The sequence below is a fragment of the Martes martes genome (genome assembly GCF_963455335.1).
Source record: "Martes martes genome assembly, chromosome: 7".
NCBI lineage: Eukaryota > Metazoa > Chordata > Mammalia > Carnivora > Mustelidae > Martes > Martes martes.
In genome coordinates, this window is record NC_137894.1 from 1,545,251 (window position 1) to 1,561,187 (window position 15,937).

General features: G+C 59.0%; 1 protein-coding gene across 1 annotated transcript in view; it reads left to right on the forward strand.

Annotated features, from left to right (window-relative positions):
- Positions 1-15,937, forward strand: part of ARNT2 (aryl hydrocarbon receptor nuclear translocator 2) — a gene marked incomplete at its 3' end in the record, with an annotated part of 141,015 nt that overhangs the window by 20,240 nt on the left and 104,838 nt on the right. The gene's annotated exons all lie outside the window — the stretch shown is intronic.

Here is a 15,937-nt window from a genome sequence, read left to right on the forward strand (position 1 = left end):
CGAGGACGACAGTGCATCCCCGGGCCTCTGCCTCCGACTTGTCTGGCACGGCAGCCTCTTCAGATGGCCCGTGGGACGGACCGCAACCCGGGGAAGGGTCTGGCTCGGTGCAGAGCCCGGCCGTGCTCTCCTGGGAGCCCGGCCTCCAAGAATGGTTCTTTCTCAGGGGTGAACGTGCAGGGTGGGTTCTCCACAGCTCAGCTGCTGCAGGGCGCGGGCTGGGATGAAATAGCTGTGCGCCTGCGGTCGGCCGGCTGTGTGAGCTCAGCCCCCGGGCTGCTTCCGGGGCCAGATGCCTGGGCTCCTTGGCGGAGGCCGGAGGTTGGCAAATTAGGCCCGATCGGCCGCATCTGGCCCGCTCCTTTTTTTCTGTGCCCCGCAAACTGGGAAATAGTTTCACATTCTTAAGTGATCCGTGTTGGGGGGGCATACGGGAACGGTCTCTCGTGATGTGGAAATTACATGACATTCTAATTCTGATGTTCGTCAACTGGTGCCCAGCCGGGCACGCTCGTGCACACGGCATCTGTGGTTGCTGGTGGACAAGAACCACGTGAGTGAGTAGTGGCCACGGAGATCCTGTGGCCTCCGAAGCCTGAGACAGCCACTCCCTGACCCTCGCAGGAAGCACACTGGCCCCCGCACAGATGCTCCGGGCCGAGGGGACCCGCTGCTGGGGCCAGAGCCTCTGGACACTGAATGACCATCCCGTGAGCTCCGGGAGCCCTGGTCTTCTGCAGCCAGAGGGCGAGTCTCATGGGCCCTGAGGGCCTCTGCAGCCCGGGCTTCCCAGGGGCGCGGGGAGCCCCAGCAGTCTGTCCTCCGGGAGCCCACCCACTGCCTTCTTGGAGAACTGGGCCGCAGGCAGAGGTCGGGCCACTGAGGACAAAGCCCAGTTGGTCTGTAGCGCCGAAGAGCACAAGAACAGAAAAGAGATTCCAGAGCCTTCCGTGCATTTTTACTATTCTGTATATTTCACAGTTAGAGAGTAATTCACTGTTTAAAATTGAACGTAAAAATCTCTTTATCAGATGACGCACGAATACATTCATCAAGGCACACATTCAGCAAGAAAACCGCTTTGTTTCATAGATGGTTTCCGAGAGGACGTTGTATCTGTGGAAAGATATGTGATTTCCTTAATCGGTTTGTTGTGCAAATGGGGTGTGTTCACGTTTATTTTTTCCCCCTATTCAAGGAAGGCATTTTTACAGAAAGAATTGCATTTCAGGACCAGGGTGGGTCATCTGGTTTTGTTAGGGTTCTCCGGGTCCCCCCTCCCCCGGGGGCTCCGTAACTGGGCATCTGTGCGAGGCCGAGGAACAAAGCTGCCCTTCCGGGCGCCCCTTACTGCACCGGCACTGGTGTGCTGTGGGCGGCCGTGTGTGTGCACCTGCACTGCCAGAGCCTGAGGCTGAGTCGAGAGGGGCAGACCCAGGGCGGGGAGGCCTCAGAGAGAGCTGGGCTGAGGGTGTGTCTGTTCCTGGGTGCTTCTGTGTCCAGGAGAGTCTGAGCATTCGTGGGCATCAGAGACTCCAGGGCAGCTCGGATTGGGGGGCTCGGGGAAGCAGAAGGGAGGGATGGAGGGAAGGATCTGGGGAAAACCTGAGGCGGGGAGGGCAGGGCAGGGAGAGTAGCAGGGGGCAGGGGCCTGTAGGGACACGGGTGGGATCCGGGATGGAGAGGAGGAGACGGCAGGAGTAGGCTAGAGTTAGCAGGTGAGGCCAGGAGCCGGGGTGAAGGAAGGTAAAACGTCTCAGCTTCGGGAAGGCGTTTCATGGGTTTTCTGTGAGTCTTGAGTGCAAGGTGTGTGTGGGGGAGGGGTGGGGGGTCAGGTGGAAGGTGGGGCAGTCCAAGACCCCTCCTCCTGTGTTCTTCCCAAGGCCCGGCCCTGGGGGCAGCCGCTGCACCGCTCCCTGCGGGGTGAGCCCCCGGGACCCCCGGGTCTGGGTTCCTGTCCAGGCTCATCTGGACAGCTGGACGTCTCACCCTCGCTGAGGCCCGGTTCCCGGGGAGCCCCCAGTCCCCAGGTGTCCTCACACACAGTGGGTCTCCAGTGCCGCCCGGCCACACACAGCCCCGGCCCTCGGCCAGCCTCCACCCTGCGTTTCCCTGCGGGCTGCTGGTCTGGCGCACCCCGTCCTCCTGCCTCCCGGCCCCCGCTCTCGCCTGCGGTTCTCTCCTTCTGCGGGTTAGAGAGCCTGGCGACCCGGGACATTGGCTCCTTTCGTTTTGGGTTTCGCTCTTCCAGCCTCCTTGGGCTCCGGCCTTCCGGCCACCGTAACGCCCTCCGGGAAGAGCTGCCCGTGGGCCCGTTTCTGCTTCCGCGGCTCCCGAGCTCAGCGCTGCTGCGTGGAGGCTGGGCGGCTCCTTGTCTCCCTTCCTGCCGGCCACACAGCAGTCGCCCTCCGTGCACACCTGGGACCCCACAGCCCTTCTCACAGCCCCGTCTCAGGGGCCTGGGCTCCCCTCTCCGTCCACACGGATGATACTCTCTCTGGGGCCATTACTGGCAGAGGTGGGGGTCTCGTGCGCTCAGAGACTGTTCTGAAATGGCCCTTGGTGACTCGGCATTGATTTTTTACCTGAATAATTGAGAATCCGCTGTGTGTGTGCCTTTCCAGGCAGCACCCAGCCTTAGAGTAAAATTCATTCATTCACTTATTCATTCATTCCTGTAAAAACCAGGTATAGGGTGCCCCACATACCCAGCCCTGCGGCCTGGCACGTGTGCGGCCGTGAACATCTGACCTTGACCCAACCGCCCAGAAACTCCCCTGGCGGTACCCATCTGTCTGCCCTGGCCCTGCCCAGGGCCTGCCGATTAGAGCTTTGTCCTCCCGTTCGCCTGCCACGCTGCGTGGGCTGCGAGTCTGGGACCGATGCCTCGTCCAGCCGGGCCGCACCGGCCCGGGGTGCTGTCCTGCCTCCTTCCCTGCGGGCGCTCCGTTTCTTGCCGCCTCTGGCGCTGGTGGCGTCCTGGTTTGGTCCAGCTCCAGCAACAGGAACGCCGCGGACCAGGGGCCCAGCCGGCAGGCGCTTGTTTCTGAGGGTCCCGCAGGCTGGGAGGTCCAGGATCAAGGTGCCCGCCGTCGGCGTGTCTGGCGGGGGTTTGCGGGTGGACGTCTTGTGGCTGTGGCTTCCCCTGGCAGAGGGCAGAGGGAAGGGAAGCAAACCCTCCTGCGTCTGGACAAAAGGGCCGTAATCCCCACGAGGGCTCCCGGTCCATGGGGGGTCGGACTGCGGACATGGAGTTTGGGGGGCTGCACAGGTGCCGTCTGTACAGGAGGGCGACATGCTCGAGCCAGAGCTGGCGATCTGAGCACTGCTCCAGGGGACCCCGCTGACCTCCCACATGGCAACCAGGGAAACGTGGCTGTCCTTGAAGGATGTGTGAATACTCGTGGCACCCTGCCCTCGGGGAGCACTGACTCGGCGAGAGCCGGCCTGTAAGCATGTGGTATGGTTTGACCCCATGCGTCCCCATGTTCGTGGCAAGGTGCCGTCTCCCTAGGGTTTGAGTGGACGCGGTGGCAGGTCTGGGTGGCTGGGCGGTGTGGGGAGTCTGAGTAGGCATGGTTTTCCCGGGTCACCTGAATCCCCCCAGATTATTAACCACGGAGTGTCCTGGCTCATGGTTTGGGCGGGTCCTGGCCCCAGAGACATGGCCCCCTTCGTCGTGGCTGGCCGGCGTCCTGCGAGGAACCTGCTGTCTCGTTTACAGTTTGAGCCGCGCCCCTCCCGAGCTTCCCCTGTCTGGGCAACCGGTGATGAGGCCACAATGTCTGGGAGACAAGTCTGACCGACTTTGCTGGTTCCTGGTGACACAGCTGAGCAGGACCCCCGGCACACGGGGTCCTCTGTGCCCGCTGCGGCCCCGGTCTGCCCTGGCAGGACTTCTTGATCGCGGTGCGCTCTGTGTTTCCTCTCCGTGTGTGAGGGTCTGGCCCCGTACCTGGTTCCCAGAGGATGGCGGTTACCACGGACACGCACGGGTAGAGACCAGGGGAAAGCTGCCGGGTCGTCAGCCGGCCCCTCTCTGTGGAGAGGACAGAACCTCCCGTCCCTGTCACTCCTGGCACCAAGGAGCTGAGGAAAGGCACAGGGTCGCTCCCTGGAGGGACACGCGTGTTCCCGTGGCCACTGTGACCCTTTGTCCCCGCCTGTGAGCTGGCGGCATGCCCCCGCCTCGAGGAACTGATTCCCTGTGTCTGCTGAGGCATCACCGTCGTTTCTCACGTCGTGTTTGTCCCCTTTCCTCTTGTGTGGCCTCCCCTCCCCATCCCGAACTGCCCTGAGGAGCTCATGCTACTCCCGCTCTAGTCAGGGAATCATAACATGGTCATGGCTGAGAGCCACTGCCTTACTGTGGGTGCTCAGGAGCCTGCGGGGGACACCTCCTCTGGGGCTGAGACCCTGCCCTGCCCTCCCCCACCCCTCCCCTGCTTCCCCTGTCCTCCCATCCCCTCCCCTGCCCTCTCCCATCCCTCTTCTGTCCCTTCCCATCCTTTCCCTGCCCTCCCCTCCCTGCCCCTTCCCTCTCTCATCCTTCCTCTGCTCTGCCCTTGCCTTCCTCTCCCTTGCCCTCTACCACCCATCCCCACCCCTGCCCTCTTACATCCGTCCACGGCCAGGCTGCCCCGTGCTCCCCGCGCGGCGTCCCGTCCGCCGGACCAAAGCTATGTCTGTTCGCAGCGGAGTCTGGTGGCGGGACTCTGCGTTGGCGGTTTTCTGTTTCCCTCATGTCTCCGTTCCCTCCCTTTCCTTAGTCGCTTTGTTTTCTTTGTTGTGTTCAGATGGATGATGGGTTCCTGTAGATTGACTTGGGGTGCCTGGTTCCGAAGGCTCCCCGGGTGTACTCTTGGGGTAGCAAAGTTGAAAAGTTGGTTGTCAGGTCCTCCTTACAAAGACACGAAACCTTCCAGGGAGAACTTTTTCTTGAAAGGGCGCGACCTAAACAGAAATTTAAAAAACTGTTTTAATGGTAATAGTCGTTTATGATCACGAAGGCCAGAACAGCAAACAATTCCACAGGGACACGTGCTCGTTACAACACACCGTGATAATCCCTCTCCTTCTGCTTTGTATCTCTGTTTCTGGTTCGGTGCACCTGTTGGTTCTGGGAGGGTGGTACGGTCATCGACAGGTAGCAAGTGAATGCATTCCCTCAGTATTTCTGCTGTTTCCACATGTCCTTTTGCATTTAAGTATTTGAAAGTTCTTAATAATTGGTTTTGTACATGTAATTTAGCGCTTTCACCGTTCGGCCACGGATGACCATGCGTTTCACTCCCGTAGCAGCGCATCTGTAAACCAACCACCCGGTTGGGGGAGTGGGGACGGGTCCCACGCACGCCGTCTGCGGGTTAGTTCGTCTGGGGCACACCGACGGTCGGAAGTGAGCGTTCGGGCTTGCAGGGTGAGCGCACGCGGCGCGCCTTGTTCGGAGCACTGAGGGTGGTGACTGCGGGCGCAGGCGTGACAGTGACCGGTGTGGTCAGTGGTCCCGGCTTGCACACCAGGGCAGGGGTGCTGGAGACCGTCCTTCGGGGGGATTCCACAGGCTGTCCTTTCCAAGGCCCAGGCGCTGGTGCAGGAGGCCGGGCCGGAGAGAAGGTTGGAGGCAGGAGCGCGGCGGGAGGCGAGCTCCGGTGGACCCCGGCAGACCGCTGTTCGCGTGCGAGATTTTGCGCCGTGAGCGTTTTCCTGCAGCGTTAGTCCTGGCCGTTGTGACGGTCAACAGCGGAGTGGTTCTTCTCGGGGTGGCCGTTCCGTCCTGCGTCAGCTCCTCGCTTTACGCCGGACATTTTAGTGGATTTGGTTTCTGCCCGACTCCCCACTGTATGTGCACGGCCGACGCCTCGCCCCTCGCGGCCCCAGCCGCCACACGGAGGCCCTGCGGGGGTCACGAGTGGCCCTTGTCCCTTTCGCTGTCGTCGCTCCTGCCTCAGGCTCCTGCAGAAGCTGAGCGTGGTCTGGTCTGCAGGCTTTCCTCCACCCCGCGTCTGGACTCTTCGCCAGCCCCCGGCCTTTCTGGTGCTTTCCAGTCTGCGAGTCAGAGCCCCCTGTAGACTCCCACCGCTGGCCCGGGCCCGGCCCTTTCTGCTGGGGCGTCAGCCCTGCTGTGCCACTCTCCGGTCCTGATGACTCAGGCCTCGTGTGTCACCACAGGGTCTCAGCCAGGGCCGCCAGAAAGCCCTCCTTCGGGGCAGCCCATCCACTGACAGACCCGACCCTTCCCCGCGGGTGCTCCGGCCCGTCTTCGCGTGGCTGCAGAGACCCCCTTTCCTGGGATGGCCTCTGGCCATCAGAGTAGACTCCAGCCCGAGACAGGTGGGGGTGGGGGACCATCACACGGGGGGGCGGGGGTGGCGTTTGCGCTCGTCGTCCTGCTCCGGAGTTGTGATCCCCACAGTGACCTCCTTCCTCTCTTTCTCCTGGAACGACCACCTCCCTGTCTTCTTGCTGAGTCTGTGTTTTCCACCGTCAGGGCAGGGGCGCTGGGACTTCAGGCGGCAGGGTGGCCGGGGACTCTAGTGGCGGCGCGGGCGTGGACCCCCGAGCGGGCTCTGGCGCGGCGCCCACGTTCCAGAGGGCGCGACGCACGCCTGGGGCAGCCCGGGCGGCAGGGCTGTGCCTCCGCAGCCCCCTTAGCTGAGGCGGGGGCTGCCTTGGAACTGGTTCCGGTTGTTAAATGCTAAAACCTGCCTGCCGGCTGGGAGCAGCTCAGACACGGCCGGATGCCCGGTGTCCAGGCTGGAGGCACCAGCGGGTAGAGGCAGGGCCTGGCCTCGTTCCATATCTGCCGCCTCCTCCCTGCTGCAGAGACCCAGGGCCTGCCTGTTGGACGGGGCTGCCTCGCAGACGACATGGGCTGGTTGAAATGTAGCAAGGACCCAGGTTCAGTCACCCGGCTCTCAGGCTCATGATCTTTCTGTACATCGTGCTATAAAAATCCCACCCCACGGAGGGCCTTGGGGAATCGTGTGCCCCGCCTTCCTTTCCGAAGCAGAAGGGAGCCTCCCTGGCTCTCCTTTCAGGACGAATCCCTTCTAATCCACCCCCCCCCCCAGATGTGTTAATAATAATGTAGACAATTGAAACGTATATGGTGGTTGCACAAGAAATCCAAGTCTCCGGTTTTTCAGAACCTAAGCAGTTAATGTTAGAAATTTTGCTGCAAATAAATTGATCAGTATGCAAGACAGTTGTCACGGCTGAATCATGGTCCACAGTTAAGGTAAACAGATCTGTGATGACATTTTCTGAGCAGAATACAAATGCAGCTCATTTCCTCCCAGAGGTCCCTAACATTTCTTCTGCACGGATAACACATTCTCCCAAGAAGGTGCTGGTCACAAGGAAGAGAGATCTTTGTTTAATCCTCGGAAAAGGTAGGGCTGTAACGTGTGCTGTGCTTTCTGGGGGAAGAACGGTTCTGGGAGAGACGGCTGTTGGGGGGAGGGTTTTCCCCGCTGAGCCGCCCCCTCGCCCCCACCCGCGGAGAGACCCTTCTGGCCTTTCATCTGGTGAAATTATCATGAAAACATCATGTTGTTGTCCTGTGAAAGTTTGCATGTGATTGATTTTTTTTCCCAATGTGAAGATCGAGGGGTGTTTTTCGTCCTGAGATGCCCCTGCAGTGATAGGGGGACGGCATGTCTGTCACTCCCTCATGTTCCTTGTATCTGGAATGCTCTCCCGTTCCCCTTTCCCCGTGTTTTCGCCGCCTGTGCTGTGTCGGAGGAATCCTGCACAATATGTCTGCATCTGAAATGTGAGATGGTCTGGGGAGGGATGCTACACCGTCAGCCAGCTCTGTATTCTGTGTCATGGCGAAGCTTTCAAACCCTCGGCTTGCGCTGATGTTAAAATGAGCCGGAGACCTCACCAATTTCGCATGGGGCGGGTGGTCCTTTTGCCCGTGTGTGTCACGGGGAACCGTGCTTCCCCGGGGGGCAGGGGGCCGTGTGCGTTTGCAGGCAGACTGCCGAGGAGAGAGGTGTTCTCACTGCTTGTGCATTTGCTGTTGGCTGTAACCTGGGACCCCGCGCCGAGGTCTGTAGCTAAGGGCTGCGTGTGAGGCCGGGGAGTAATTCTAGGTCTCATGGGAGTCGGAGCAAGGTCCAGGGACTGGGCATGAACTGGGGAGCACGCCCCTGGAGGGCGGGACTGGGTGGGTCTGCCCAGAAAATCCGCAGCAATTAAAGGAATCCATTTAGGAAAAGGCACCTTTTACGTCCTGTTTCATGGCTCCCAGGGCGTTTTCGTTGCCAGGAAGGCACAACCGTGGCTCCTCTAGGAAGCCTTCTCGGATCCTCCCGGTCATTCCCACAACGCCAGTCGCTCAGCCCAGCGCGCGGCTCTCGCCAGGAAGTTGCCCGACTGTGTGTCTCCGCCGCGGGCGGGGTGGGCTGGGGGCTCTTTTCCTCTCGAGTACCTGGCTTCTGCCACAGCTGCCGGCTCAGAGCTTTCAAAGGCCGTTTGTAACGGAAACAGGGTCCCGTCTCTTACAGATGCTTCTGCAGGAGGAGGGGAGGTCCCGGTGAACCCTGGTTGTTAGCGGGAGAACAGGTGGAGAAACAGAGTCACGCACGGGGAAGCTGGAGCTCGGACCAGCCCCGCGTTGGCGCACGACCCTCCGAGTCGACGGATGGAGGGAGGTGTGAAGGCGCGTGCCTGGCCCTGGCCGCAGAGTCCCCGCGGGGCAGGCGTGCGGCAAGGCGGACGTAAACCCGCCGCCGACCCAACATATTGTTCTTCCTCCTCCGGAAATTTTTTGCCCCATCTGGTCTCGGTGTAGGAGGATCAGGTGATCCGGCTCTTTCGAATCTTCCCTTTCTGGGAGCTGACGGTGACATAGGGAGTATTTTGAGGCATTGACATCATCTCTTTCCTCCTGGATGCCCTCTTTGCAATTCCGTCGCTCTGGCCCTGCCATCTTCTACCTGGACGGCTGCGACCTCCCTGGCGTCACAGGAGAAGTACAGGGATGGTAAGGGTAAACCACGGGGCACCAGACCTCGACTGGGTGGGGAAGGGACTGGCCGGGGACAGGCTTCCCCGGGAAAGTAATATTGGAGCTGAACTGAATGACTGTTGGGAGTTAGCTCAGTGAAGAAGGAAGGAGAGCTTTCCTCCCCTGGGGTATAGCAGGTGCAAAGGCCCTGAGGTGGGTGGGAATGTGGTGTGTTCAAGAAGCTGACGGAGCAGTGTAGCCGGATCTCAGGAGGTGTGCTGGAGGGGTGGACGGCAGCCTGGCCACGTGGGGATGGGCTGATCGTGGCAGGGAGCTCCACGTGTGTTCCAGGAGCACAGAGAAGCCGCTGGAGGATAGAAGCAAAGGCTGGCCTCGGCAGATCTGGCTTCCACGAGGATGGATGAGGGAGAGTAGATGTGGGGAGGCCTAGGGAGGAGGTCCTGAGCGGGGGCCAGCAGCAGACCCCAGAGATGGAGAGATCTTTGGGGGGTAACAGCAGGATCTGACAGCTGTGTGTGGGATCGTGGCCACGCTCCTGAATGAGAAGAGGTGCCCTGGGGAGAAGAGAGGTGGGGAGATGTGGAGGGGGCCCAGAGGAGGCCGAGAAGGTGGGGCCTGGGGGCGGGAGGGGGCAGCGGTGCTCCTGCAAGCTGAGGAGGGAGGTGGGCGGGTGGGGGGTCCCCCCCAGAGAGGGTCTGGCAGGGGAGGGGCCCTGTGACGGGCAGCTCTCTAGCAGGTGACGGGGTCAGAGGTCTGACTGTGGAGGGCTGCGTGGGAGGCCAGGAGGCCTCAGGGTGAGACACAAGGGGAGCGGGTAACTTCTCCACATGACCGACTTCCATTTGTACGATGGAAAACCGGTTTCCAACCTCGATTTAAGTGTCGCTGCGTAACGTTCTGTCAGTAGGAGGCGCTCTTGGCTCCATGCTGCGGGAGACGACTCTCCTTTTTCCGCGTGGTCAGCCCTCACTGGCATGGGGAGGTCAGGGTGAGGACCATGGGCCTCCCTCCCCTGCGGCTGCTGGGGTTGCCCCAGAAAACTGGGGCCTGGGGCTTCTGAGCCCCACGGGTGCACCTGCTCGCGGAGGCGCTCCGTGGGCTGTGTCCGTGGCAGGCTTGGGACGGGGCTCACGTGTGCGTCTGCGTGTGAAGCCCTGTGGGGCCCCGGGCAGGGGAGAGGTCGGGGAGGCCGGGAGCGGGCACGTTCAGGGTCTGTCTGCAGACCCCCCTCCCTGCTCCCTGCCGTGGTGCCTGGGCCCCTGGGGGTTTGGAGGCCCCATGCCGTGCAGGGTGGTGGTGCGAGGGATGGCCCGGAGCAGTCTCCTCTGTGCTCCCCCTCCTCACGGCCTCTTGCCGCGGCCTCCCAGGGCCGTGTCGTGAGCGGGGCCGCTGAGCCTTCGGGAAGGCCTCTCCGCGCCGTCCCCGCTCGTGGCCCAGCGTGTAAAACGGAAATCACAGAAGCAACTTAGTTCGTTACAGTAAAGACGACGGCGGCAGGTTGTGTCGGCGTGTGTGTGTGTGTGTGTGTGTGTGTGTGTGCGCGTGTGTTGACTTAGGCCACATTTAAATGAACTGATACTTTGTGCCCAGCATCACTCCGGGGCACTACGGATATGAGCCTCTTTCATCTTCCAAACAACTTCCTGAGGTCCTTCCCGCTAGGAGGCCCCTTTTGTAGTTAGTAGCGGAGGCACAGACAGGTGATGTGCTCAAGGGTTCCGGAAACACACGCACGCACACGCGCACACAACGTCTGCTTTAACAGCCTTCTCTTGGGGGAAAAAAGGGCAGAGTGGAAATTACTTCTGCCGGGCGTCCCACATCAGTGACCTTCCTCAATCCCCCAAACAAGGGTACGAGAACGTAGCAGAGTTCCTGATGTCGCAGATGGGGACTCTGCAGCATAGGGAGGATAAGTCGCTTGCCCACGACCCCAGGGCTAGATGGAGTGACCCCAAAACATGAAGGTTTCCTGCACATCACATGACTTTCTGTCTGGGCTTCTGACCTCAGGACGTCCCTTGTCGCCCCGGCAGAGGGCGGGCTGCTTGCCCAGGCTCTGTCCGGGCACCCTGTGTGGTGAGGGCCCTATGGTGGCTGGCCGGGCGCACGAGAGCCCGCTTGGCCCCTCACCGGCTGTGTGGCTCCTGCCTCTCTCCGCTCACATCCCTCATCTCTAAAATGGGCTGAGTTTACTCCTGTCTTGTACGGGGGAGCACCAACACATGTGAACAGCTCAGAACGTGGTCGGCACCCAACATAAACCTTGCCGTCTTCATGCAAAAATATTTTAATTATTGGCATATAAGATTTTTATCATTATCCATAAGCCCATCCATTCTGTTGTCGGCCCGTCCTGTTGGTGAAAAGGGTTTCCCCTTTCTTTGTCTTGTTTGTTCGCCGCTTCTCGTTCTCCAGATGTCTATGCTTTTCACCATATTTTCTACCAGAAACCCTCGGAAGATGTTTGTTATTCTCGCCGTGGTCATTAAATTAACACATCATTAGACTCACATTAAAGTAACACATGTTCATTGCAAAAAAAAAAAAAAACCTATATGCAAAAACGGAAAGAGCTTTGAAGAGAACATAAAACCCCACTCAGGTTCCCACCCCAGAAAGGGCCACGGTAACACGCCGCTGTCCCTGCATTTGGCTTCCGGTCCCGTCCCAGGCAGGTAGCCTCACACACCACGCTAGGACGTGCTTGGGTCTCAGGGTCCATGCTGCCAGCGCCACCCTCGGAAAGGCAGAGCTCACGTGCGCCCCGCAGGGGCAGGGGAGGGCGGCGGGCATCTGGGTTCATTTCCCCTCTGCCTGGTGCAACGCTTAGGTTCCACTTTCCTTCATTTTGGGGTGAACTTGGAGCAAATCTACAGTGTGCTTACAAGGTGGCTTCAAGCCCTGCCTCGGAGACCCTCACCTCTGACCTGATGGGAGACCTTCCCCCATCTGCCTTTCCCGAGGGGACATCCCAGGAGTTATCCTCCCTTCTAGTCAAGTCACGTAGAAAAGTTGCCAGATTTGGGGAGCAGGTGTCCACTTTTCCAAGGAAGGCCGACAGCTGATCCCACGGGATTCGGGCATGGGTTACAGAGGAGAGAAACACGTTTCCGTAATGTCTTTTACGGGAATGCACGGAGGGTGGCTCCTGAAAGACACTGAGGTTTAACCTTTAGAAAAGTGAATTTTAGTCTCATTGATTGAAACTTCCACTTGGCTTATTGGAATCCAGAACACTATTTCAGTGACCAAAATGGCATTTCATAAAATGACAAAATAAATAAGGTTTATTCCTGAAATAAACCTTAATAGGAATAGGAGCGGATTTCCTTATCTCAAACAAGCATTTCTATCTTAAACAAGCTGGTCATCCCGTTCAATCAAGGCCCAAGCAAGGTTGCTCACCAGCACCATAATTATGACCATTTTAATCATTGTTTCATGAGCGGCATTTCTTTCCTCCCAGGCCCTGTGTTGGGCTCTGCACATGCGCTATTCTTAATTTTTAGAACGACCCTTCGGGTTATCGTGACTTTTTGACCAGAGTGGCCTGGTCACTGTCATAGTTGGGAAGTGTTGAGTTGTGATTTGACACCAGGTATGTTTGACGGCAAAGCCCAGGGTCTTGGGTTACCCAGGTCTGGGCCATTATTACTGAACATTGTTCTGAAGTTCTGGCTAATGAAATAAGACATGAAAAAGAAACGAAACATTTCTCTGTTGGAAAGGAACATAGCATCCTTCCTTGGAGTCCACAGGCTTTGTGAACTTAGAAAGTTCACAAGAATCAACCAAAAAATGATTAGAACAAGCTAGAATTCGGTGGGATGGCAGGACACAGGATGGGGACCCTAGACCCCCTTCAGCCGGGCATGTGCATTTTTGGAAGGGGGACACGCAGAACGGCGAGGGTGGGAAGAGAAGCGGCTCCTTTGCGGCTGTGATGGGGGGAGTGACGGGGGAGGGAGGGGGGAGGGGATCTCGGGCCGACCCCATGCTGAGCCCTGAGTGCAGGGCCAGATGTGGGGCTGGGGTGTGATCTCATGGCCCTGAGATCATGACCTGAGCCCAAACTGAGAGTCAAAAGCTTAACTGACAGAGCCACCCAGGCGCCCCAGTGTTCTGGAATCTAAATGGAAGAATCAACCGGGAAGAAGAAAGGAGGGAACTGGACGGTGAGGGCAGCGGGAGAAGGTCCCCTGCTGGTACCGGAGGGCGGTGTGGCGAGAGCAAGCACAGACCACGGCGACCGGCGGAGACACCGAGACGCTCGAGGCAGAGCCACGTTCAAACACAACGTGGGACATCGCGGCCCTCGTAGGTAGAAGAAGGATTCCCGAATGAACTGAGCTTGGGACAAGTGACCTTTGCTTCTGCTGAGGACTGAATTATGTCCCCAAAATTCCCGTGTCGAGGCCCCAGCCCCTAGTGTGACCGAATCTGAAGGAAGAGCTTTTAGTTGGTAACTGAGGAGAAGTGAGGCGGTGAGGAGAGGGCCGTGGGCTTGGTGGCCTGCTGAGAGGAGGACGTCAAGGCCACGAAGAGGAGGTGGCTGTCTGCAAGCCAGGGAGAGGGCGGCCGCCGGGACGTGAGCTGGCTGGCACCTTGACCTCGGACTTCCCAGTCCCCAGACCGTGAGAAAACGGAAGTCCGTTGTGTTACAGCGGCCGGAGCTGACCCGCGCCTCTCCTTCAGCCTCTCCCTCCGAAAGCTTTCTCTCGCACTAATGAAGACTCTCCACCTTAAGAGCAAGTGGCGGACTGGACAAAAATGCCATCAAGTGTTTTCAGAACATACGCCAAAGTTCTCTCTTCCTTACCGAAGGGGGTTGTGCAGACAGATGAGGAGGAAACACCGAGTCTTGGGAGGAGAGGATTTCCTGGACGCCTGGCACTGGCCTCCGGTGCTGGGCCACCGCCGCCGCCGCTGCCGCCGTCGCACCCCTGGGCCGGTGGGAGCCTCTCACCTTTCCCCTGTGATGGGAGGCCTCAGCCCCGGCTTGAGGGCGCTTGGTGACAGCTGCACGTTGCCGGTGAAGAATCGGGCTGTCTCAGCACACCCGCCTGCCACGTCGCCTCCACGAAGGGCACCGTGTCCCACGGCAGAGCCTGCTGGTGTCCTGTCAGCTTGCCCTCCTGTCCCGCACAGGCGTGGGGGGCTCTGGGGTGTGCTCAGTGGGGTCTTTGGGAGCAGGTGGTCGTGGGCCTTCCCTCACACAGCCGGCCCCTCTGCTGGGCAGCGGAGGCCGACCCACGTGGAGGGTCCCGGGGAGCAGACAGGATGCCGACGTGCGGGGAAGACCGGACCCGCCCTGCCCTGACCACGCGTGAGCAGTTGTCCGAGGACGGGATTGGACGGCAGGTGTTCCCAAGCCCTCGTCTCGTAGCTGGATTTCATGGCGCTTTACTTTCTGTAACTTGTATTACAAAAGCAATATTTTTGCTTTCCTAAAGTAAAATTGGATGACTGTCGTTTTGTCTAAACTACACATTGTCTCCCCCACCTTTCCCCCCTTTTATGATACACCGGTCTAATCAAAGTTAAGCGCAACTTCCTGATACAGGACTTCTCAGTACGTTTTTAAAGGATGTTGGAATCTCCAAGGACAAGCGTGTGGTTTTCCTACTTTGCTGAACCAGGGGACCTTTTTCTCGGAGAGTCGTAAGGGACTGAGGTTCTCTGTGGCTTATTTTGGGAAGTGGTGACTTTTGTCCTCACTCCTGTTCGTGCTGGTGGCTGCTCTGCCCTCCACTTTGGGGGGAGGTGTCAGTGGACTTAATCTGTTTCAGATTAAGTTGAAACTGTTGCAAGGGGAGAGGATTCCTTTAAGAAATGGATTTTTCTCCCTTGAGTACTTCGCAGTTGTGTGCAGTAGGTTAAAAAAAACCAACCCAGCAACTGTAACAGCTCTCCAGTTTTTGTGAACAGAGTAGAGCGGCTAAATTAAGATGTTGTCTGTCAGTATTCGAGAATTCTCCTTCAAAAGTTTTCAGTGGAATAGTTTGAGTTGGTCTTAGAATGTGTTTATTAAACACGATGTCTTCGGATGTTACGTGGGACAGCTGTCCGGTGCCTCCCTGGTTTCTGGAAGGAGGCAGAGGGCAGAGGCCCACCCCGTGTGAGCACTGCCCGTCCCCCTGACAAGGGCCCGGATTCCCTTATTTATCCTGACCCGTTTTCTTGAAATACATTCTCGTAGACCGTGGCGTCCCTTCTGAGCTGTGTGAGAGCCGAGCTGGGGCAGGCGAGCCCTGGGGGAGTTTCCCTCAAGAGCAGGAGGCAGCGTCGGAGAGGACTCTTGAATATTTATTTTGCTATTTAATATCTGGAGGAAAGTGGTGCCTGGGTTGAAGAACCCTCCGCAAGGAGGAAGGGAAGTTCTTGAACTGTGTGGCTTCGCCGAAACTGGGCATGCTCGACATGGCCTCAACGAGCTTCCAGAAGCTTCTAGCTCGTAAGAAGTAGTGCCCCAGGGTCGTGGGGCCAGGAAAGGCGAGACTCTAACCCCACACCTGCTTATCCCGGCAGTAGTCCGTATCCTGGGGAGGCCCGGCTGTGGAGGGCCGGGCCCCTCGGACGGGCCGTCGTGGAGTCTGTGTGGGCACTCGCTGGCCTTGCCATGAGTGCTGGGGCCGCACGGGGCCCTTTGGTCACGGCTCTGAGGATTCAGGATGGGAAACAGCCTTTCCACGTGCAGGCAAGGGCCCAGGGTGAAGGCAGCTCACCGCGGTCCTGGCCACAGGGGACAGACACCCGACTCCTGTGGGTTTGCTCCGTCTGGAAGGTTGCTCGGACTCTGGCCACGCTGCCTGGAGCCGGGGGAGTCTTACCCGCCGCCGGGTCACCTGGCGTCCCTTCTGAAAGCTGCGAGTCCGCGCTCTTCTTAACCACTGACACGGAGCGTGGGGCTTCTGCCTGGGATGGGGTCCTGTTCCGAAGCAGGAGGGTGGAGCC